We start from the raw sequence: 24,512 nt of genomic DNA, 5'->3' as shown, positions 1-24,512 counted from the left end.
TGGTCTTGATCCCTGTCTCCTGTACAATGTCATGAACCTCTATTCATAGTTCATCAGGCACTCTGTCTATCAGATCTAGTCCCTTAAATCTATTTCTCACTTCCACTGTATAATCATAAGGGGTTTCATTTAGGTCATACCTGAATGGTTTAGTGGTTTCCCTCACTGTTTATACTTACTAATACCAAATCCTGTCTGAGCTTTAACCTAGTCTTTAACAACTCTAGTCTCTAACACGGAGAAGGCAATGGCACCCCACTCCAGTACTCCTGCCTGGAAAATCCCATGGATTGAGGAGCCTGGTAGGCTGCAGTCCATGGGGTCACTAGGAGTCAGACACGACTGAGCAACTTGACTTTCACTTTTCACTTTCATGCATTGGAGAAGGAAATGGCAACCCACTCCAGTGTTCTTGCCTAGAGAATCCCAGGGACGGGGGAGCCTGGTGGGCTGCCATCTCTGGGGTCGCACAGAGTCAGACACAACTGAAGTGACTTAGCAGCAGCAGCAGCAGCAGGCTCTAACAACTCTAGTCTTTAATTTCTAAGTTCCTACTATACACTGTCATTTAGAGATCTTGCTGGAATATTGCATTCAATTTATCTAACCCAACACTTCAACTCCACCTACTCTGTGTTAGTTACTACCCTTCTATTCTACTGTTTCCAGTTCTGCCATTTCTGGCTCCTCTCTTTTCCAGGCATTTTCAATGTTCTATTGATTCTACCTCTGTACTATCTTTCTCATCAATGTAATTTTCCTTTCCATGTCTATGTACTTTTCTTCTGCTTCTGAAATGCCCCAGGTACATCCATGCTGGTGGTCATGAGAACTGAAAGAATACCTTTTCAGCTGTCTGTGTTTTGATTTGGAAACTTCTTCAGGCTCACTCTTACTTATCTTACTTCAAGCCTCCTCTTGTATTGGCTCCTATTAGTTTCAGATCACATGCTGCCCCTTTTTTCTTCTCTACTAGTCCAAGTGCCTCCCCCAGGGTTCTCTACCATCTACATGGTCAGAGTCTCATGCCAATAATTTTATGACTAGATGATTTCTGATAGGTATCAACATATCCCAAGAGAGTTCAGAAATTATATATTGTCACTAGGCTACTTCATCACAAACTTTAACAATAACAAAAAAAACTTCTGTCAGTTAACTCTGAAAGTTTGCCAAGGAGGAGAAGGAAAGGAGATGTAACTATAGCCTGGCATTGAAACTGAGTTCCTCTGCCAACTTTATAATTAAACTCTCTGTCCAAAACATTATTTTCTTTCTTGTCTAATACCTGTTTCCCTCAAGACTGAGGATTATGAAAGAAAAGGAGGGACTGAAACTAAGTCAGACCCTGTGAGACCCTCCCAGGTACAAAAGCCTTCCATGTCCACCATTTTTAGTTCATAGGAAAAAAGCTTCAGCCTCCCAGATCTTCCTTGAGTTCTAAAGGGCAGGTTCCAAAAGTTACTAATTAGGGAAGGGAGGAAATGGAAAAATGAAGAAGAAATGGTCAAGAAATAATAGTGTGGAAAGAAACAACTCTCACCCCAAATTTTGTCTATAAAAACACTCCTTTGAAAACCAGTGTAGAGTTTGGGTTTTGTTTTGAGCACAAGCTACTCATTGTCATTGCTTGGCCCTGAAGTAAATCTTTCTCTGCTCCAAACTCGGACATTTAGATTTGTTTGGCCTCACGGTGTTGGGCTCACCAACTTACATTCTGTACAACTGATGTTACATTAAAAATATACCATCTTGTAGAGATTACTGGTGATAGAAGCAAGGTCCGACGCTGTAGAGAACAATATTGCATAGGAACCTGGAATGTTAGGTCCATGAATCAAGGCAAATTGGAAGTGGTCAAACAGCAAATGGCAAGAGTGAAGGTCGACATTCTAGGAATCAGTGAACTAAAATGGACTGGAATGGGTGAATTTAACTCAGATGACCATTATATCTACTACTGTGGGCAGGAATCTCTTAGAAGAAATGGAGTAGCCTTCATGGTCAACAAAAGAGTCCGAAATGCAGTACTTGGGTGCAATCTCAAAAACGACAGAATGATCTCTGTTCGTTTCCAAGGCAAACCATTCAATATCACAGTAATCCAAGCCTATGCCCCAACCAGTAATGCTGAAGAAGCTGAAGTTGAACAGTTCTATGAAGACCTACAAGACCTTTTAGAACTAACACCCAAAAGAGATGTCCTTTTCATTATAGGGGACTGGCATGCAAAAGTAGGAAGTCAAGAAACACCTGGAGTAACAGGCAAATTTGGCCTTGGAGTACAGAATGAAGCAGGACAAAAGCTAATAGAGTTTTGCTAAGAGAACACACTCGTCGTAGCAAACACCCTCTTCAAACAACACAAGACAAGACTCCACACATGGACATCACCAGATGGTCAACACCGAAATCAGATTGATTATATTCTTTGAGCCAAAGATGGAGAAGCTCTATACAGTCAGCAAAAACAAGACCAGGAGCTGACTGTGGCTCAGATCATGAACTCTTTATTGCCAAATTCAGACTTAAATTGAAGAAAGTAGGGAAAACCACTAGACCATTCAGGTATGACCTAAATCAAATCCCTTATGATTATACAGTGGAAGTGAGAATAGATTTAAGGGACTAGATTTGATAGACAGAATGCCGGATGAACTATGGACAGAGGTTCGTGACATTGTACAGGAGACAGGGATCAAGACCATCCCCATGGAAAAGAAATGCAAAAAAGCAAAATGGCTGTCTGAGGAGGCCTTACAAATAGCTGTGAAAAGAAAAGAAGTGAAAAGCAAAGAAGAAAAGGAAAGATATAAGCATCTGAATGCAGAGTTCCAAAGAATACCAGAGAGAGGTAAGAAAGCCTTCCTTAGGGATCAATGCAAAGAAATAGAGGAAAACAACAGAATGGGGAAGACTAGAGATCTCTCCAAGTAAATTAGAGATACCAAGGGAACATTTCATGCAAAGATGGGCTCAATAAAGGACAGAAATGGTATGGACCTAACAGAAGCAGAAGATATTAAGAAGAGATGGCAAGAATACACAGAAGAACTGAACAAAAAAGATCTTCACAACCCAGATAATCAGGATGGTGTGATCACTGACCTAGAGCCAGACATCCTGGAATGTGAAGTCAAGTGGGCCTTAGAAAGCATCACTATGAACAAAGCTAGTGGAGGTGATGGAATTCCAGTGGAACTATTTCAAATCCTGAAAAGTGATGCTGTGAAAGTGCTGCACTCAATTTGCCAGCAAATATGGAAAACTCAGCAGTGGCCACAGGACTGGAAAAGGTCAGTTTTCATTCTAATCCCAAAGAAAGGCAATGCCAAAGAATGCTCAAACTACTGCACAATTGCACTCATCTCACACACTAGTAAAGTAATGCTCAAAATTCTCCAAGCCAGGCTTTAGCAATATGTGAACCATGAATTTCCAGATGTTCAAGCTGGTTTTAGAAAAGGCAGAGGAACCAGAGGTCAAATTGTCAACATCCATTGGATCATTGAAAAAGCAAGACAATTCCAGAAAAACATCTATTTCTGCTTTATTTCTATGCCAGAGCCTTGGACTGTGTGGATCACAATAAACTGTGGAAAATTCTTCAAGAGATGGGTATACCAGACCACCTGACCTGCCTCTTGAGAAACCTATATGCAGGTCAGGAAGCAACAGTTAGAACTGGACATGGAATAACAGACTGGTTCCAAATAGGAAAAGGAGTATGTCAAGACTGTATATTTTCACCCTGCTTATTTAACTTATATGCAGAGTACATCATGAGAAACGCCAGGCTAGAGGAAGCACAAGCTGGAATCAAGATTGCTGGGAGAAATATCAATAACCTCAGATATGCAGATAACACCACCCTTATGGCAGAAAGTGAAGAGGAACTCAAAAGCCTCTTGATGAAAGTGAAAGAGGAGAGTGAAAAAGTTGGCTTAAAGCTCAACATTCAGAAAACTAAGATCATGACATCTGATCCCATCACTTCATGGGAAATAGATGGGGAAACAGTGGCTGACTTTATTTTGGGGGGGCTCCAAAATCACTGCAGATGGTGATTGCAGCCATGAAATTAAAAGACACTTACTCCTTGGAAAGAAAGTTATGACCAACCTAGATAGCATATTCAAAAGCAGAGACATTACTTTGCCAATAAAGATCTGTCTAGTCAAGGCTATGGTTTTTCCTTTTCCATACATGACCACATGACCATACATGTGGTCATGTATGGATGTGAGATTTGGACTGTGAAGAAAGCTGAGCACCAAAGAGTTGATACTTTTGAACTGTGGTGTTGGAGAACACTCCTTAGAGTCCCTTGGACTGCAAGGATATCCAATCAGTCCATTCTAAAGGAGATCAATCCTGGGGGTTCACTGGAAGGAATGATGCTAAAGCTGAAACTCCAGTACTTTGGCCACCTCATGCGAAGAGTTGACTCATTGGAAAAGACTCTGATGCTGGGAGGGATTGGGGGCAGAAGGAGAAGGGGACGACAGAGGATGAGATGGCTGGATAACATCACTGTCTCGATGGATATGAGTTTGAGTAAACTCCAAGAGTTGGTGATGGACAGGAAGGCCTGGCGTGCTGCGATTCATGGGGTTGTCAGGAGTTAGACACAACTGAGCGACTGAACTGAACTGGGAGGTTACTTTGTTCCCCCCTCAAAATTCATGTTGAAGCCCTTAACCCTTAAACTTCAGATGTGTCTAACTTTAAAGATTATTCAAAATGATAATTAAGTTAAAATGAGCTTGTGAAGTGGACCCTAATCTGGTTTAACTGGTGTCCTTGTAAAAAGATAAGATCAGACATACAGAAAGATACCAGCGATGTGCGTGTGCAGTCAAAATTCTCTGTGAGGACGTGGTGAGAAGCTGGCCGTCTGGAAACCAAGGAAAGAGGCCTCAGGAGAAATCAAATGGGCTGACATTTTGATCTTGGATTTTCAGCCTCCAGAATTGTGAGAAAATTAATTTCTGGTTAAAATACCCAGTTTGTGTTGGTGGGAATGCAAACTAGTACAGCCACTATGGAGAACAGTGTGGAGATTCCTTAAAAAACTGGACATAGAACTGCCTTATGATCCAGCAATCCCACTGCTGGGCATACACACTGAGGAAACCAGAAGGGAAAGAGACACGTGTACCCCAATGTTCATCGCAACACTGTTTATAATAGCCAGGACATGGAAGCAACCTAGATGTCCATCGGCAGATGAATGGATAAGAAAGCTGTGGTACATATACACAATGGAGTATTACTCAGCCATTAAAAAGAATACATTTGAATCAGTTCTAATGAGGTGGATGAAACTGGAGCCTATTACACAGAGTGAAGTAAGCCAGAAGGAAAAACACCAATACAGTATACTAACACATATATATGGAATTTAGAAAGATGGTAACAATAACCCGGTGTACGAGACAGCAAAAGAGACACTGATGTATAGAACAGTCTTATGGACTCTGTGGGAGAGGGAGAGGGTGGGAAGATTTGGGAGAATGACATTGAAACATGTAAAATATCATGTAAGAAACGAGTTGCCAGTCCAGGTTCGATGCACGATACTGGATGCTTGGGGCTAGTGCACTGGGACGACCCAGAGGGATGGTATGGAGAGGGAGGAGGGAGGAGGGTTCAGGATGGGGAACACATGTATACCTGTGGCAGATTCATTTTGATATTTGGCAAAACTAATACAATTATGTAAATTTTAAAAATAAAATAAAATTAAAAAAAAAATACCCAGTTTGTGGTATTTTGTTATGGAAGCCCTAGCAAACTAGTACACCATCCACAAAGGCAGTGGAATGCATTCATTGTGCGAGCTGTAAACTAGTATAAGGGCTTCCTTGGTAGCTCAGCTGGTATAGAATCCGCCTGCAATGCAGGAAACCCTGATTCAATCCTTGGGTTGGGAAGATCCCCTAAAGGAGGAAATAGCAACCCACTCCAGTATTCTTGCCTGGAGAATCTTTATGGACAGAAGGTCCTGGTGGGCTACAGTCCATGGGATCTCAGCGTTGGACATGACTGAGTGACTAAGCAGAGCACAGCACACACAAACTAGTATAAATACTAATGATCAGGCCTCAAGGGAAACATCAGGCCCTGGACAAATTGGATAATCATAATAAAGTAGAGCAAAAAGGAAATTCCATTTCTCCACTTTCATCTCTTTTTTCCCCCCATTTTTTGAGCTAATAATACATGTAATAGTTAGGCCATCTAATGTCATTTTAAATATACATATGTTGAAACCAATCTATCTATCTTTGTAGCAGCAGCAATAGCCAGAACACAGGCCACCTCTTTCCTGCTTCCTCTCATTGATTCAGAATGGACAGTTATGGGGAACCAGAGAATTGATGCTTTGAAACTGTGGTGCTGGAGAAGACTCTTGAGAGTCCCTTGGACAGCAAGGAGATCAAACCAGTGAATCCTAAAGGAAGTCAATCCTGAATATTCTTTGGAAGGACTGATGCTGAAGCTGAAGCTCCAATACTTTGGCCACCTGATATGAAGAGCTGACTCACTAGGAAAGACCCTGATGCTGAGAAAGATTGAAGGCAGGAGGAGAAGGGGACGACATAGGGTGAGATGGTTGGATGGCATCACAGACTCAATGGATGTAAGTTTGAGCAAACTCTGGGAGAATGTGAAGGACAGGGAAGCCTGGCATGCTGCAGTCCATGGGATTGCAAAGAGTCAGACAAGACTGAGTGACTGAACAACAGGAATGGGCAACAGTAGAGATGCAAGAGATGAAGCATTTGCCCACTATTCTTCACATTCTTCTCTGGCTCTGTGAGATGGATATGAATGGCTGGGAAGAAAACCATCCTTGCTGAGTGATGGGACTCCTCTGCAAATCCCTCAAAATGATTTTTAATGCTTTCAGGTTAAATGTGTGAGAACCTGGCAGCCAAGAGCTACAACATACCTTGGGATGGCTTGTCCCATCCTTTATTTCTGAACTGTCTCAATCAAACCTCTGAATTTGAATCTAGTGATGTTTCTTTTCCTTTTTCTTCTCCTCCTTCCCCCTTTCCCCTTTCTATTTTGATAAGTGCTGCAGATACTCCTTCTGATCGGGATGTCAGATTTGGCGGGGGTGAAGGGGTATGGAGAAGTCCATGAGCAGTGAGTACTTTATTCTATTTTACACACATCTCATCTTGATTATGTTCATTTAGGCAAAATTAAAGTATTGGTTTGCTTTTGCCCAACTTCTCCAACCACTTTACTGGTTCCCAATCTCCTTCTTCTCAAGTATTTCATCTCTTCACCATTTCATATTTGATCTGTCTGAAGTATGACCCAAACTGTTACTTGATCTGAGCTTTACGATCCACCTCCCCACCCCTTTTGCCTCTTAAAACTCTAATTTTACTTTCATTTGTGCACTACTGGCAATCTTCAAATCTCTTTTTCTCTCTCTATTTTCTTACAAGCTTCATTCACTTTATTTTTTTTTCCATTTACTTATTTTTTTAAAATTTTAATTGGAGGCTAATTACTTTACAATATTGTATTGCTTTTGCCATACATCAACATGAATCCGCCACGGGTGTACACTTTATTTTTCTCATAGAAAAGTATGCGGTGGCTACAGTTGGAGCCTGGGTCCTCTGCATGGAAACTCTGGTGGAGGTCTCTGCAAGATGGTCAGTGAATTCCTAATACCAAGACTGGGTGAACACCGTCTCTTTCCAGAGATCAGGAGTGAGATAACTATAGATCGGAAATGGCATCAAAAGTGGCCTTGGCCAAGTTTCCCAGAATGGTGGAGCAGCCCCTGTCAAAGGTGTAGGACTCTGTCAATTCTGACCATCAGTAGAAGCTTTTTGGGCACAGGGGCTGAGACCAGGCCGGAGCCCCTGGACGCAGGCAGGGAGTGGGTGCTCCAGCACACAGCTCCAGTGACCAGTTACCTTGGAAGGGACAATATGGGGCTTGCAGATCTTATTCCCCAGTAACCTCATCGCACACTGACAATGGAGAACTTGGCCAGAATGCTGACCCCACAGATGTTAGTGGTTACCTCCTTGGGAACTTGACACCAAACCTGACATGTCCCTTGTAATTCCCGATGGCAACAAATGCCTTGAACTTGGTCTACTGGCTAGCATAGGGCTGCTTTTGCACAGGCATATTCTTCAAAACCTTCTTCTTGAGGGATGTCCTGGGGGAAAAAGTCAGTGATCTCAGATCCCTTGATCGGCAGAGAGAAGAGATAGATCTCCTCCAGGGACTTGATCTTCATGTCGTGACCAGGTGGCCCAGCTTGGTGACATGGCAGGAGGGGGGTGGCTGGGTGCGGGAGTGGGTGAGTGTCGGGGGCGGCGAGGCCAGTCCATGTCCTTGGCCTTGCTTCTGCCAGCTTTGCAGCGTCGGCCTCAGCTGTGACCCGGGCATGGACACAGGTGCCCAAGCCTCCCAGAAGCCACTACAGGAGGGTTTAAAACACACACTGTGCACACCACACTGTGTAAAAGACAGGAATGTGCTCCAGGGCCCTGGGGCTTCCAGGTACTGCCGTGGCATCAGGGGCGTCATCCGCCATTTGCTGTTTTTACACAGAAGAAGCCAAACACCTCTGCTTTTTTCCCTACATTTTCTCCAAAGATCCTTACTGACAACACTGAATTTCTCTGTTGGTCCATCTATAAATAATTCCTTGAGGCTATTGCAAACACAGCTTCTTCTTCTCCCCTACCCTGTATCTATCCATTTCTTTCCATTCAGACACCATGACGTCTAGAGCCTTGGAAATAAATAGATCATCTTGTATAGTCAGATTATATTTTCTATTGATTTTGAAGGTGAGAGAGGCTGCCACCCAGAGAAGATAAAAGCTTTCATGCTTCAGGACCTTATAGCAGGCAAGTTCTGGGATAGAAAATTGTATAGAAAGGCAGTCATCTTACTAAAATTAATCACTAATCCAGGTTCAAATTCACAAATTATTCTTTCTGAAAATAACAGCATCGTGGTTAAGAGCTTGAGCTTTGGAGTCCGCCAGGAAATGAACCTAAGCTTAGTTTCTCAGCAGGGATCTGTGTGTCTTCATTTAACTTTTCTGAGTCTCAGTTTTCTCAAATTGATTGTGACTATTAATATCTACCTCACGGGATAGTGTATGGCTTGCATGGGCTGTCATAGATTTAACACTTTTCACAATATCTGGCATGTAGGTGTTCAAAGATGGTACTTTTCTGATTACCATTTTATTACCATATAATTACCACATTGTTTGCATTTTACCCCTGTATACATTTGTATTTTAAATGTATGTCTTGTGTCAATAAAAATTTAATTGGTTGATCTAAAAAAGAAGAGGAAAATTTTATTCGAGCCAAATTGAAGATTATAACCCAGGAACTGTGGGAAGCCCCAGTGATTCAAGAGCTAAAGAATCTGCCTGCAGTGCAAGAGAAATGGATTTGATCCCGGTATCCAGAAGATCCCTAGAGAAGGAAATGGCAACCCAGTCCAGTATTCTTGCCTGGAAAACCCCATGGACAGAGGAGGCTGGTGGGCTATAGTTCATAGTGTTGCAAGGAGTTGGACAGAACAGAGCACAAACTCAGGTACAGCATCAGAGCACTCTGAGAACTGTCCTGTCCATTAGAGGTCAAAGCACAGTAATATAAGTTTTTTGAGAAGAGAGCTGTATTTTAAATGGTATATTCTTGACAGCTGACACAATTCTAGATCTGTAAGTACACAGTGGTGGGTCATTGTGACCCCTTATAAGATGAAGAAGGAATGTTATCTTTTAAGGGATCATCTTATTGGTGCTAGGAGAATGCTGCTGTTCATGGTTGAGCAGGTATTTCTGCCTTTGGGGAGGTTTTGCTGATGTGTAACGGAGATACAGTGCACAGTAGATGCGGGGAGAGGAGGCCAATGGACCAAGAAAAAATTTTTATGTTCAAATTTTTCTTGTCATAAAATATGACTTGTATTTCTCTTTTAAGACTTTCTAAAATATATATTATATTCTTAGATTCTGACCTCTACTTTCACTACTCTGTTGTTCATATTTGGTTTTTTTTTTTTTTTTTTCGATGGAAACCTTTCAGGTTATGGTTTTCATGTACTTTAGGATCATTTGCTGCATATTTTTCACTGATATCCTATAGAAAATATTTAGGAACTCATTGATTTCATCTAAGAATTAACTATCTGTGTTTATGTAAATAGTTTTCTTATATTCCTGCTTTAAATACATCAGCACAGGAATCAGTCTTCTCCACGGAATGAAAGTAACATAAGCCAACCATCAAAATATTGTTAGGAATACTATGACAGGAATTAAAGTAAAAGAGCTCAAATCCCTAGAAGTTTATATTGGGGTATTTCTACAAATCTACATGCTTTCCATTATATCTGAGTCTGGAGATCTTAAGGTTAAACCAAGTTCACATTAGATTATACAGATAAAATCATTTCAATGGAAACGATGGTTCTTCAGCCAGGATGCTGAGACTTTTTTTTTTAATTCCCGATTTCATTATTTATTTCTTTTTGGCTCTGCTGGGTCTTTTTTGCTGTGAGAGTTTTCCCTCCAGTTGCTGCAAGTGGGGGCCACTTTCTTGTTTAGTGTGGGGGCTTTTTATTGCTGCGGCTTCCCTTGTTGTAGAGCACAGGATTTATGGTGTGTGGGCTTCAGTAGCTGCAACACGTGGGCTCAGTAATTACGGCTCTCAGGCTTTAGAGCACAGGTTCAGTAGTCATGCATGGGCTTACTTGCTCTGTAGAATCTGGGATCTTCCTGACCCAGGGATTGAACTTGTGTATCCTGCATCGGCAGGCAGATCCTTTACCACTGAGCCACCAGGGGAGCCTGATGCTGAGTCTTAATAAGATTTTATTCTGGTGATTCTTTAGCTCCTCCAATTACATATCTTTCTCCTTTCCCAATATTACTTTTTCCAATCTCTCTACTTCCCCACTTCTCTGCTCCATTTTAAGGCTAAGTATAATCAGTACTGTTAAACTGAATTTCCATTCATCAGTAACAGAGCTCTACAAATTCTCCAACTGAAACTCATTAGCAACTGTGAATATTCTTTAGTGTTTACATTACACTGTATTTTAACCTTATTTACATGGATAACTCACACCTATCATTCCCAACTTTATAAGCCATCATAACAGGTCACATGGAGAAGGCAATGGCACCCCACTTTGGTACTCTTGCCTGGGAAAATCCCATGGACGGAGGAGCCAGGAAGGCTGCAGTCCGTCAGGTCGCTGAGGGTCAGACACGACTGAGCGACTTCACTTTCCCTTTTCACTTTCATGCATTGGAGAAGGAAATGGCAACCCACTCCAGTGTTCTTGCCTGGAGAATCCCAGGGACAGGGGAGCCTGGTGGGCTGCCCTCTCTGGGGTAGCACAGAGTCAGACACGACTGAAGCGACTTAGCAGCAGCAGCAGCAGCAGCAACAGGTCACAAAAATTCAACAAAGAGAATGTCAGTTCCAAGGACTGTTAGTATCATAAGGATAAGAGTTGAATATTCATTAGTGCCAGGAAATCTTAAAAAATGTCCAGATATACTCTGGTAATTTTGTTTGCTCCAAATGACATTGGCAAACATGTAGAGTATTATTGAAGAATATTTCCAGTTATAATTATATCAAATATAATTTTAATAAATTATTTCTAAAATTGATAGATTCTAACAAAATTGCATCAGCATGTTATTCAAAGTCATTAAACCTCAAAAGGAAAATATAATCAAAGTAAAATAATTGTAAGACATGTTGGGATTTGCTAAGTAATCTTTCCATTTAGAAGTGGATTTAGACAGTAGGGTACCAAGCCTCTATAACAGAGAGTCTTACATACACACGTTCATTTAGTCTTTCATGTTAATTGATTTAGAGGGACAAATATTGATGTTTGCTTCATAAAGAAGCTTTAAAAACTCTTCTCAACCTTAAATTTTATAATTCAAGTGTTATAACTTAAAAAAATGTTTTTTTTTTTCTTTTTAATGTCGATGTGACCAAGATGCTGATTATTATCTGAGTGCTACATCACATCCATTCTCCAGGTTTCTAACTTGATCTGGGCCCAGGAGGCTGACCTCTATGGATTTCATTCCCAGGGTTTGCCCTAAGATCTCCTGTTGAGTTGGGTTGATGAGCTGCTCTGGCCAAAGTTTGGAGTACAGGAAAAATATGGCAAGGGACTATGAGTTAGAGTCCCTGGCTGAGACCCTGACTTATGTTTGTCTCAAGAGTGATCCTCAAAATGGAATTCTCAGGTTGCAACATTCACATACTTGAATGCATAGATATCCTCGTTGGGAGGACACGGGATACAATAACATCACATTACTCAAATTATCATTAAAGGTGGCATGGGATGGAATATGGAGCTTCACCAGTGGCTCAGCAGTAAAGAATCAGTCTGCAATGCAGGAGACTTAGAAGACTCTGGTTCGATCCCTGGGTTGGGAAGATACCCTGGAAGAGGGCATGGCAACCCACTCCAGTATTCTTGCCTGGAGAATCCCATGGACAGGGGAGACTGGCCAGCTACAGTTAATGGGGTCACAAAGAGAAGAACATGACTCAAGTAACTTAGCACACATGTATGTAATAGAGTACAGGGAGTGAACAAAGTAGTGAGGGACCAAATAGTCTTCCACTTAGTTGATATGGCAACCATGGGGTGGATTGTGGAATGGACTGGACACTTCTGGGTACTCTGGAGAGTGTACATTAAAAGATAAAGTCTAGAATTCCCAGTTCAAAACACTAATCGGTAGAAAATTCCAATAGCTCAATAAACCTGAAACACCAAGGACTCAGATTTTGCAGGCAAAAATGTTTGGGTAACTCCACCAGATGAAGAATTCTGTTCAGCCAAGATGCCGGTAGAAAGTAGAGGAATGAGTGCTAAAATACATAAGCTGTTGTTATTGGTTTTGTAGCCAACTACAAAAAGCTTTCCCAGCAGTTTTAAATGAATCGCTGTCCTCTTTTTCCTTCTTACATTTTATGAAGAGTGTCAGTGGTGGCTAACATCACAGTCTAGACTCCAGGGGTGGGAAGTATGACAGAACTGATATCACTCAACCACGACACTACGGCTGATGAGATTTTGTGTTTCTCCTGTGCAGGGTTCACAAGGTCTTCATTTAGGCAAAGGTCAAGGGTAAAAGCTGAGCAGCAAAATGAATGGACCGTATGCTTTATTCTCTGTTTGCATACCCCCACCTCACACTTTGATCCATACCATGCTCTTTACCTTCTGTGTGTCAGACACTGACCTCTATTGGATTCCATTATCAGGCTTTCCTTGTCCTTTGACCTCTATCTGGATTTGGCCAAAGGGAGACAATAATAGGGTATTGGGAGGTGAAAGGGAAAGCATGTTGGGTTACTTATCCCCTCTGCACCTTTACTTTTGCTTGGCCAAAGTTGTGGCAGTGGCTGTGTTCTACAGCTACAGCTTTGGTCCTTCAGTTCCTCTTCTACGGTCCCAAATATTTTCTAGGTTATGGAGACACTATTCCCATTCTTGTCCCTTTGGTTGTGAAGTAGCAATGATCTGCCAGTCTTGCTGATGATCCCTGAGTGTTTCAGTAAGCCTTGCCCATACTTCTTTCATGGAACTCTTTCAGTTACAGTCTTTGTGTTTGCCATTTCTTTCCTGCTAGTACAGCAATATCGGAGAAGGCAATGGCACCCCACTCCAGTACTCTTGCCTGGAAAATCCCATGGATGGAGGAGCGTGGTTGGCTCCAGTCCATGGGGTCGCTAAGAGTCGGGCACGACTGAGCGACTTCACTTTCACTTTTCACTTTCATGCATTGGAGAAGGAAATGGCAACCCACTCCAGCGTTCTTGCCTGGAGAATCCCAGGGACGGGGGGACCCTAGTGGGCTGCCCTCTATGGGGTTGCACAGAGTCGGACACGACTGAGGCGACTTAGCAGCAGCAGCAGCAGTACAACAATATACCATTGAAGGAAGAAAAAAAATTGAGAGGGACTTGATAAGGATAGCCATTGGCAGTGGGATACATCTACAAGTGATGGAGAAAATGTGTCTAGGAGAGCAGAGCTGAGAACGCAGAGAATATGGACACAGACAACAGTCGGTATTCTAGATGAATAGCAGTCAGCATTATAGATCATAGCAATAAGTAGTGGTGTTAACTGATAGGCATGTGGGGTAAAGGAGGTGAGAATCCAAGTGAAGTTAGTCTCTGGAAGAACCTGCTAGCCAAGTGGACAAAGTAAATGAATCAGGATTTTCAGGTGTCAGGGCTTCAGGCATCAGAATTCTCATTTCTGTTTGGGACTTGGCAAGTGCACAGAAAAGCTTTGGTTTTGATGACAGTTTTTGAACAGATTACCAAACACTGTTCATTTACTTCATACACTAGCTTGTTTTTTCATCCATTCATCAAATATGTATTGAATTCCTTTTATACTGCAGGTCCTGAGTTGGACACCAAGGCTATAAATAAATGTGTGTAAGATATATTATCTTACTTCATGGGATTCACAACTTACCAGGAGCTGAAGACATGTATGAATGTAACTAGTACTTGGTTACTAAACTTCTTTTTCTGGGTATATCCTGTAGGTACCTCATACTAGATATGCATTCAACCTTACTCCCTATTTTCTAAAAAGCACAACTCTCTTCCACTCTCCATTTCATGAACGGCAGCATGGCTATGACCTTGTTTCAGAGTTGACCCCTTGGCCCATTGGAGTCAGTCATTCTTTTTTTTTTCTAAAATCTGTTTTGTATACATTCTTATTAGAGGATTTTTCTTATTTATGCATCTGATGAGCAGCCAAGGTTGAGAAACTACTGTATTAGGTATAAATTCTTCCTAAACTGCGCTCATAATTGGTCCATAGAGAAAGGAGTCAGCTGTATCTTGTGGGGGGAGTGTATGTGTGTTTGTGTATATCCAGGAAGGAGAAGAGTCCAGTATTTCTTGCTAAGTTGTATATATGGAGCTGGTGATGCTTGTTGGAGATGTCAGACACATAGTGTGTGATTAGTTGCTCAACCACGGATTCTCAGGATGATATTATTTGTAAGAATCTCCACATTCAAGCCGTCATCATTGTTATCAGCACTCTGGGATCTTAGGCACTGACTCGTGCAGATTGAACTCAAAAGCCAAAAATGTCAATTTATTATTATTTTTTTATAAGATACACATGTCATTGCCTGACAGTGTATTCTGTCCTGTGCAGGGAAGTCTGATTATAGCTGGACACAACCCTCTCTACAGAATTGAATGTAGCATAAAGAAAATAGGTTTCAGCTTCGGCCCCTCCCTTACTTGAGCCCTGTGAGTGCTGGGCTTGACTGGGAACTGTAGATTATTCCCAGTAGAGAAGGGAAGCCAGAGTTGAAACCAGGAAGTATTTCTATGTAAACATTTTTGGTAAATTGCCTGAAGAAATCTCAGAAGAATGGGACCTGAATTTTCAAGCCCCTAATAATTCATCATGAATTCTTTTCTTAGTATAAATAAGAATTCATTATTGTACTTAATTTTAAATTTATAATTTTGTCTTTTTTATTGAAGAAGTTCCAACAGATGGTATCTCAGGTTTCCCTCAAATCTGGATCTGTCCCTGTGTCTCTAACACGGGGATCTGGGCACTGCTGGCCTGACCAGATGATTATCTTTCATGGGCAAGATTCTGTTTACCTTTTTGATTCCATGCATCTCACAGTTCTGGGGTTATCGTTTCATTGCTTCAGGCAGAAAACAAGCAATTAAGTTACAGCTTGTTTACATGATTGTATCCCATAGAGATCTTGAGAGGAAAACAGGTTCTCCTGAAAGGGACCTGGAAAATCCCTTCAGTGATTCATTTAAAAACAGTTCCTACGCCTTAGCTGGTGGTCTTGTAGTTAAGAATTTACCTGTCAAAGTGGGGGACATGGGTTCGATCCTGGTCCAGGAATATTCCACATTCCCAGGAGCCACTAGGCCCAGGCGCCACAACTACTGAGCCAGAGAGCCTAGGGCATGTGCTCCACAAGAGCAGCCACCACAGTGAGAAGCGCATGTCCTGCAATGAAGACCTCCATCTTGGTGCTAGTCATCTGTTTCATTGGAGGGTGATACTTGTCTTTTTACTCACGTTGTCAGGCTAGTGTGCCCAGTATACCATATGTAATAATAGCAACATTACCATTTTCAAGATAGTACTCACCAGTGAAAACTTTGATATGCTTTTTGTCAATCTACCTCATGAAGAAGCATGGGTTACAGAAGACTTGTCAGAGATGAGTGATTAAAAATGTTTGTTTCCACCATTCTCTTTTTGTAAGGAGCTGCATCAGGCATTACTGACAAAATAGAGGCATGGCCCTAAACCCCCTCCCTTTGTTCCGTAGGCATGGACCGGACCTGGAATGAAGGAGTTAGTCTTTGTGATTCTGACTTGTTTTTCCCTTTCCTCGGGCTGAGTTGACTGAAGAGAATATTAAGGTGCTTATTGTTTTTGAGAGGAGCATGAGAAGGCATAAAGCCTTCTGCAGCTGTGCTCAAAGAATAATTCATAAAGTTAATCACTGACATTTGTTCAAGGACTTTTACAAAAAAGTGTTCCAGGGTGAGCACACAGGCCACAGCTTGAGGCCATGGGAGGGATTGCTATCTGAAGCCCATTTGTGAGAAAAGTTTATGGCAAAGGAGTTGGCTGAAGTTAGGGCTTAGGAATAATTAAAATAGTTAGGAGCTAAAGATTTAAGGATTGCTGTAATGTTAGCATATTCTACTATAGCTTATAAAAATTAGGGACTTTAGAGATATTATTAGGTAGAAGCCCTTTCTAAGAAATAGTGAGCTTGGGATACTAGGGCAAACAGGACTTAGAAAGATAAGAATTAAACTGAGGAATGTGGTAGGCAGCCCAGACATTAGCATGAGTTACAATGTATTCACAAGGACACATGAGAAAAAGTAGATAAGAGAATCACTGAGGAAGGAACTCGTTTTGAGGGGCAACAATGATTTTTGGAGAAAAATAAATCTGGGTCCATGGGAACTAAAAATATCAAACCTCTGACCTAATGCTTTTGTAAAAGTATAAAAGAGAATCATAAGCTTGAAATAAACAGGCAGTCCAAGAAAACTGAGAGGCTGCCTCAGTTTCTCTCTCGCCGACACCACTCACCCCTTCAGGTTGAATCCCTGGCTGCTGGAGCTGGACTCCGGCATCTTTTCATATAGGCATTTTTGTAAGCAAAATACTTTTGCTAATGAGTCTGTAGAAAATGCAGGTATAAGGGCGTTTCTTCAAAATCCATAGGCGTAGGTCTTCTAAAAGTAGAATCAACCGGTCTCAGTGTACCTGTATTTCAGGTTGATTTTAGAGCTCACAATGAAGCTGTAGCTCAATTTCATTTTCTTTAGACATTTAAAGCAAACAACCTTTGAAAGATCAATCTAAAGAAGTGATCTTGATTTAAATTCCTGCCGATACAGTTACTGTATGTTTCTATCTTCTTCATTCATTGCATGATTTTACTTTTTTGTGTGGGTCCTCAGTGATACATGAGCAATCACCATAATATTGGGGGACAATCTGGCTGTTTGATGAATTAAGTCTGTACTAGGTTCCTAAGGCCCTCTGTAACAGAGTGGCAATGACTAGGGTTGTTGTTTTTCAGTCACTAAGTCGTGTCTCTTTGTGACCCATGAACTACAGTGTGCCAGGCTTCCCTGTCCTTCACTATCTCCCTGAGTTTGCTCAAGCTCATGTCCATCGAGTTGATGATGCTATCCAACCATCTAATCCTCTGTTGCCCCCTTCTCCTCTTGCCCTCAATCTTTTCCAGCATCAGGGTCTTTTCCAATGAGTCAGTTCTTCACATCAGGTGGCCAAAGTATTGGAGTTTCAGCTTCAGCATCAATCCTTCCAATGAATATTCAAAGTTGATTTCCTTTAGGATTGACTGGTTTGATCTCCTTGCTGACCAAGAGACTCTCAAGAGTCTTCTCCAACACCACAGTTCAAAAGCATCAATTCTTCGGTGTGCAGCCTTCTTTATGGTTCAACTCTCACATCTGTACATGACTATTGGAAAAATTATAGCTTTGCCTATACAGATCTTTGTTGGCAAAGTAATGTCTCTGCTTTTTAATACGTTGTCTAGATTTCTTACAACTTTCCTTCCAAGGAGCAAGCATCTTTTAATTTCATGGCTGCAGTCACTATCCACAGTGATTTTGGAGCCCAAAAAAATAAGATCTGCCACTGTTTCCACATTTTCCCCAACTATTTGCCATGTAGTGATGGGACAAGGGGACTTAGAGCAACATAAATTTATTGCTTCACAGCTCTAGAGACCGGAAGTCTGCTATCAAGGTGTTGACCAGGCTGTGGTCCCTCTGTAGGCGCTATGGGAGAATCCTTCCTTGCTTCTTCAAGTTCCTGGTAGTTTCTGGGATTCCTTGGCTTGCAGTACTAGAACTTCACCTCTGTTTGTCATGGCTTCTTCCCTTAGTGTGTCCTTTTTTTCTTTTTAATTTCTTTGGTTGTTCCAGGTCTTAGTTGTGGCACATGAGGTTTTTTTTAAGTTGTGGCATGTGAGATGTAAGATCTAGTTTCCTGACCAGGGATCAAACTTGGGCCCCCTTGCATTGGGAGCCAGAGTCTTAGCCACTAGACCACCAGGAAAGTCCCCTGTGCCCTTTTCTTTTAAAGGCATATTGTGATGGATTTAAGCCATCTGAATCAGGTATGATCTTGTTTTGATTCTTTCCTTCTTTTTATCTGTAAAGACTCTATTTCCAGATAAGGTCACATTTCAAGGTTCTGGGTGGACATAAATTTTGGGGCAGGAGGGTGCCATTCAATCCACTAGAAATCCTCTGAATTCCATTAGGTGCTAGGAATGCAGTTCCCTCCCTGACAAGAGAGATGGTATTTCCCTGTTGTGGGATCAGCAGGTGGCACAGCCAGGCATCTGCTAGCCATGGAACCTTCATGGCAGCCAAGAAGCTGAGTATGTAAGCAGGCCAGGTAGCCTGTGCCCTAGACAGAGGCAGGAAAAAGCAGAAGTGGTTTCTAGTAGTGAAAGTTTTCTTGAACTTAATTCCTTCTTAAAATTCAACAGAGGTGTTCTAAGATGTGGGTATCATCCCCCAGCCTTTGCTATCTTTGTTGTTCCTGAAACCCCTTTCTTTTCTGTTCTCTGTGGCAACTCATTCTCTGGTCTCCCTCACATTGGACTTGTGCCCAATGAGTAAATTTTGCCTTAAGCCTTCTGCTCCTGGGTCTCACTTTCTACCCACTTCATTCTTTATCCTTATTTTCTCCACTCTTCCTCATTTTGTTCCTATTTCATCCTTGGTCTAAATCTATTTCTTTCACAAAACTACACAGATCCCTCAGACCCAAGTGGGTGTAGAGCCGGCAGTGGACACCAGAAGTTTCCAAAGACAGAGCACAGGTCTTAGACTCCTAAGAGTTTATTCATTCCTGTGGTATTTGTCTTGACACAACTTCGACACTGGGCATTTAGCCTCTTAGGGTAGGGATTGTGTGTATTTAAACTATGTTTACAAAATAGCTAAGAAATATTTGGAGTTAGCCCGCATATATGGGCCCAGGAAATAATCTCTTTATGGAGCAAATTCTTGTCTTTCATGCTTTTGCCTTGGTTTTGTTTTAGGTCGTTCAATGATAAATGAGAATGATGGACAAGCCTGTGCCTATCATGGGCAATGTCCACATTACACCATTCAATGACAGCACCTTCCTTTGATGTTCTTTCTTCTTTTCAAATTTTATTGTGTTTGTTTCTGGGGAGCTATACAGATGGCAATGATCATGAGAGTCAGTTCAATGTCAGGGATACATTCTCCACCTGACTTCCTGCTTCCTGATGTGACCTTGTCTATGCTGAGTTTCTTTTTCCTAGCTGCTGCTTCTTACACTGCAGAAAACAATATGTATATTCTTGTCTTCTTCCTGTCTCTAGAGTGAGATGACTACAGTAAAGGATTGGTTTCATTCTTTCCCTAACCCAAACCAGGACTAGAATGAGAAAACCTTCACCCTCTTACCTTCTCATCTTGGCCTTCTGTTTATCTCCAGCTCAATTACACTGACGATGACTCCAGAAAAACTGCACTTGTATTTTATTTTTGCTTTAAATTCTTCCTCCTTTCTCCAATCTTTTCTCAGTCCTTTAAGAGATCTTCTCTTCAGAGATTTTCATTCAAACAAGGCTGAGAGGAGGAACACTGGTTTTTCTTCCTTGATTTGAATATGTTTTAGTTACATTTGAATATATTAGATTCATTATTTTCCAAGGAGATATATTCCAAAATATATTCCAAAATTTGCATTTCCCCGATTTGCTTGTATTCAGTTCAGTTCAGTTCAGTCGCTCAGTCGTGTCCAACTCTTTGCAACCACATGAATCGCAGTACACCAGGCCTCCCTGTCCATCACCAACTCCTGGAGTTCACTCAGACTCACGTCCATCGAGTCAGTGATGCCATCCAGCCATCTCATCCTCTGTCGTCCCCTTCTCTGCCTGCCCCCAATCCCTCCCAGCATCAGAGTCTTTTCCAATGAGTCAACTCTTCCCATCAGGTGGCCAAAGTTCTGGAGTTTCAGCTTTAGCATCATTCCTTCCAAAGAAATCCCAGGGCTGATCTCCTTCAGAATGCACTGGTTGGATCTTCTTGCAGTCCAAGGGACTCTCAAGAGTCTTCTCCAACACCACAGTTCAAAAGCATCAGTTCTTCAGCACTCAGCCTTCTTCACAGTCCAACTTTCACATCCATACATGACCACAGGAAAAACCATAGCCTTGACTAGACAGACCTTTGTTTGCAAAGTAATGTCTCTGCTTTTTATGCTATCTAGGTTGGTCATAACTTTCCTTCCAAGGAGTAAGCATCTTTTAATTTTATGGCTGCAGTCATCATCTGCAGTGATTTTGGAGCCCCCCAAAATAAAGTTTGACACTGTTTCCACTGTTTCCCCATCTATTTCCCATGAAGTGATGGGACCAGATGCCATGATCTTCGTTTTCTGAATGTTGAACTTTAAGCCAACTTTTTCACTCTCCACTTTCACTTTCATCAAGAGGCTTCTTAGTTCCCCTTCACTTTCTGCCATAAGGGTGGTGTCATCTGCATATCTGAGGTTATTGATATTGCTTCCTCCAGCCCAGCGTTTCTCATGATGTACTCTGCATAGACGTTATATAAGCGGGGTGACAATATACAGCTTTGACGTACTCCTTTTCCTATTTGGAACCAGTCTGTTGTTCCATGTCCAGTTCTAACTGTTGCTTCCTGACCTGCATACAGATTTCTCAAGAGGCAGGTCAGGTGGTCTGGTATTCCCATCTCTTTCAGAATGGCTCTGGCATAGTCAATAAAGCAGAAATAGATGTTTTTCTGGAACTTTCTTGCTTTTTCAATGATCCAGCGGATGTTGGCAATTTCGTCTCTGGTTCCTCTGCTTTTTCTAAAACCAGCTTGAACATCTGGAAGTTCACGGTTCATGTATTGCTGAAGCCTGGCTTGGAGAATTTTGAGCATTACTTTACTAGCGTGTGAGATGAGTGCAATTGTGCGGTAGTTTGAGCATTCTTTGGCATTGCCTTTCTTTGGGATTGGAATGAAAACTGACCTTTTCCAGTCCTGTGGCCACTGCTGAGTTTTCCAAATTTGCTGACACATTGAGTGCAGCACTTTTACAGCATCATCTTTCAGGATTTGAAATAACTCAACTGGAATTCCATCACCTCCACTAGCTTTGTTCGTAGTGATGCTTTCTAAGGCCCACTTGACTTCACATTCCAGGATGTCTGGCTCTAGGTCAGTGATCACACCACCGTGATTATCTGGGTTGTGAAGATCTTTTTTGTACAGTTCTTCTGCGTATTCTTGCCACCTCTTCTTAATATCTTCTGCTTCTGTTAGATCCATACCATTTCTCTCCTTTATCGAGCCCATCTTTGCATGAAATATTCCCTTGGTATTTCTAATTTTTTTGAAGAGATCGCTAGTCTTTCCCATTGTGTTGTTTTCCTCTATTTCTTTGCATTGATTGCTGAGGAAGGCTTTCTTATCTGTCCTTGCTATTCTTTGGAACTCTGCATTCAGATGCTTTTATTTTTCCTTTTCTCCTTTGCTTTTTGCTTCTCTTCTTTTCACAGCTATTTGTAAGGCCTCCCCCGACAGCCATTTTGCTTTCTTGCATTTCTTTTCCATGGGATGGTCTTGATCCTGTACAATGTCACGAACCTCTGTCCATAGTTCATCAGGCACTCTGTCTATCAGATCTAGTCCCTTAAATCTATTTCTCACTTCCACTGTATAATCATAAGGGATTTGATTTAGGTCATACCTGAATGGTCTAGTGGTTTTCCCTACTTTCTTCAATTTAAGTAATTTGGTAATAAAGAGTTCATGATCTGAGCCACAGTGAGCTCCCGGTCTTGTTTTTGTTGACTGTATAGAGCTTCTCCATCTTTGGCTGCAAAGAATATAATCAATCTGATTTCGGTGTTGACCATCTTGTGATGTCCATGTATAGAGTCTTCTCTTGTGCTGTTGGAAGAGGGTGTTTGCTATGACCAGTGCATTTTCTTGGAAAAACTCTATTAGTCTTTGCCCTGCTTCATTCCGTATTCCAAGGCTAAATTTGCCTGTTACTCCAGGTGTTTCTTGACTTCCTACTTTTGCATTCCAGTCCCCTATAATGAAAAGGACATATTTTTTGGGTGTAAGTTCTAAAAGGTCTTGTAGGTCTTCATAGAACTGTTCAACTTCAGCTTCTTCAGCATTACTGGTTGGGGCATAGGCTTGGATTACTGTGATATTGAATGGTTTGCCTTGGAAACGAACAGAGATCATTCTGTCCTTTTTGAGATTGCGACCAGCACACTTATCATGGCTGAGAAGAGCTACCCCAGTCAGAGGCCAGGGGCAGTGGCCGTGAAGAGCTACCCCACGTCTGAGGAGTGGTGGCTGCGTGGGCGCAGGAGGGCCTAGAGGAGCTATTCCACGTTGAAGGTCAGGAGGGGTGGCAGTGAGGAGATATCCCTCATCCAAGGTAAGGAGCAGCAGCTGCGCTTTGCTGGAGCAGCCGTGAAGAGATACCCCATGTCCAAGGTAAGAGGAACCCAAGTAAGATGGTAGGTGTTGCAAGAGGGCATCAGAGGGCAGACGCACTGAAAGCATACTCACAGAAAACTAGTCAATCTAATCACACTAGGACCACAGCCTTGTCTAACTCAATGAAACTAAGCCATGCCCATGGGGCCACCCAAGACGGGTGGGTCATGGTGGAGAGATCTGACAGAATGTGGTCCACTGGAGAAGGGAATGGCAAACCACTTCAGTATTCTTGCCTTGAGAACCCCATGAACAGTATGAAAAGACAAAAATGATAGGATACTGAAAGAGAAACTCCCCAGGTCAGTAGGTGCCCAATATGCTACTGGAGATCAGTGGAGAAATAACTCCAGAAAGAATGAAGGGATGGAGCCAAAGCAAAAACAATACCCAGCTGTGGATGTGACTGGTGATAGAAGCAAGGTCCGATGCTGTAAAGAGCAATATTGCATAGGGACCTGGAATGTCAGGTCCATGAATCAAGGCAAATTGGAAGTGGTCAAACAAGAGATGGCAAGAGTGAACGTTGACATTCTAGGAATCAGCGAACTAAGATGGACTGGAATGGGTGAATTTAACTCAGATGACCATTATATCCACTACTGCGGGCAGGAATCCCTCAGAAGAAATGGAGTAGCCATCATGGTCACCAAAATAGTCCGAAATGCAGTACTTGCTTGTATTACCATAGCATATAATTGTTACTCAATTTATAAAATGCAGAGATGTGGACCTGGAAATCTAGAGATCCTGGTAGACTTATAATAACAATTACTAAGCAGATGATGGTGAGCAGCAAACCTGTCCAGTGAGTTAAGCCTTGATGCATAACTCTTGAGGGATGTTGTGAACTCTTGGGGATTTTGTGAAACCAACAAATGTTGATCCTGGGCCTTGGAATTTTCTTAAAAATTCTTTTTTTCAGGAAGGCTCCTGAAATAATGATACTTGTAACGGCAGAGGAGGGGAAATAAAAAGTAGTTTTATCTGCTTTATTCATCTAAGGTGGGGGCAAATATAATCCCCCAGGACATCACTGTTTCCACCCAGAAACTGTTGCAGGAATTGTGATTTTTCTGTGGATGGTTCCTGCTCTTACCTTACCTAATCAGATTTTTAGATTCCTTGGTGGTAAATGAGGTACATTTCCTTCCCAAGATAATTTGGGAGTTAGGCAACAATAGTAATTGTCACTTAGATATTTTTCTTTCCTAAACTACTTCTTATTTTAAACAACATAAGACTTGGTACTTCCTGTCAGTAAGACATTTATTTATAATAAGTTGAATATCTTATTAGGGTGAGTAATATAGGTGATACTGTGAAATTTACTGTTCA

At 41.8% G+C, this 24,512-nt stretch overlaps 1 pseudogene; it reads right to left on the bottom strand.

The window, feature by feature from the left end:
- Positions 1–7,565: 7,565 nt before the first annotated feature.
- Positions 7,566–8,304, bottom strand: LOC109557934 (small ribosomal subunit protein uS5 pseudogene; annotated as a pseudogene).
- Between the last annotated feature and the right edge of the window lie 16,208 nt (positions 8,305–24,512).

The sequence above is a fragment of the Bos indicus genome, chromosome 4 (genome assembly GCF_029378745.1).
Source record: "Bos indicus isolate NIAB-ARS_2022 breed Sahiwal x Tharparkar chromosome 4, NIAB-ARS_B.indTharparkar_mat_pri_1.0, whole genome shotgun sequence".
In the NCBI taxonomy this organism is placed as follows: domain Eukaryota; kingdom Metazoa; phylum Chordata; class Mammalia; order Artiodactyla; family Bovidae; genus Bos; species Bos indicus.
The sequence above is the reverse complement of the archived record's forward strand: the minus strand, read 5'-3'. Positions and strand labels throughout refer to the sequence as shown.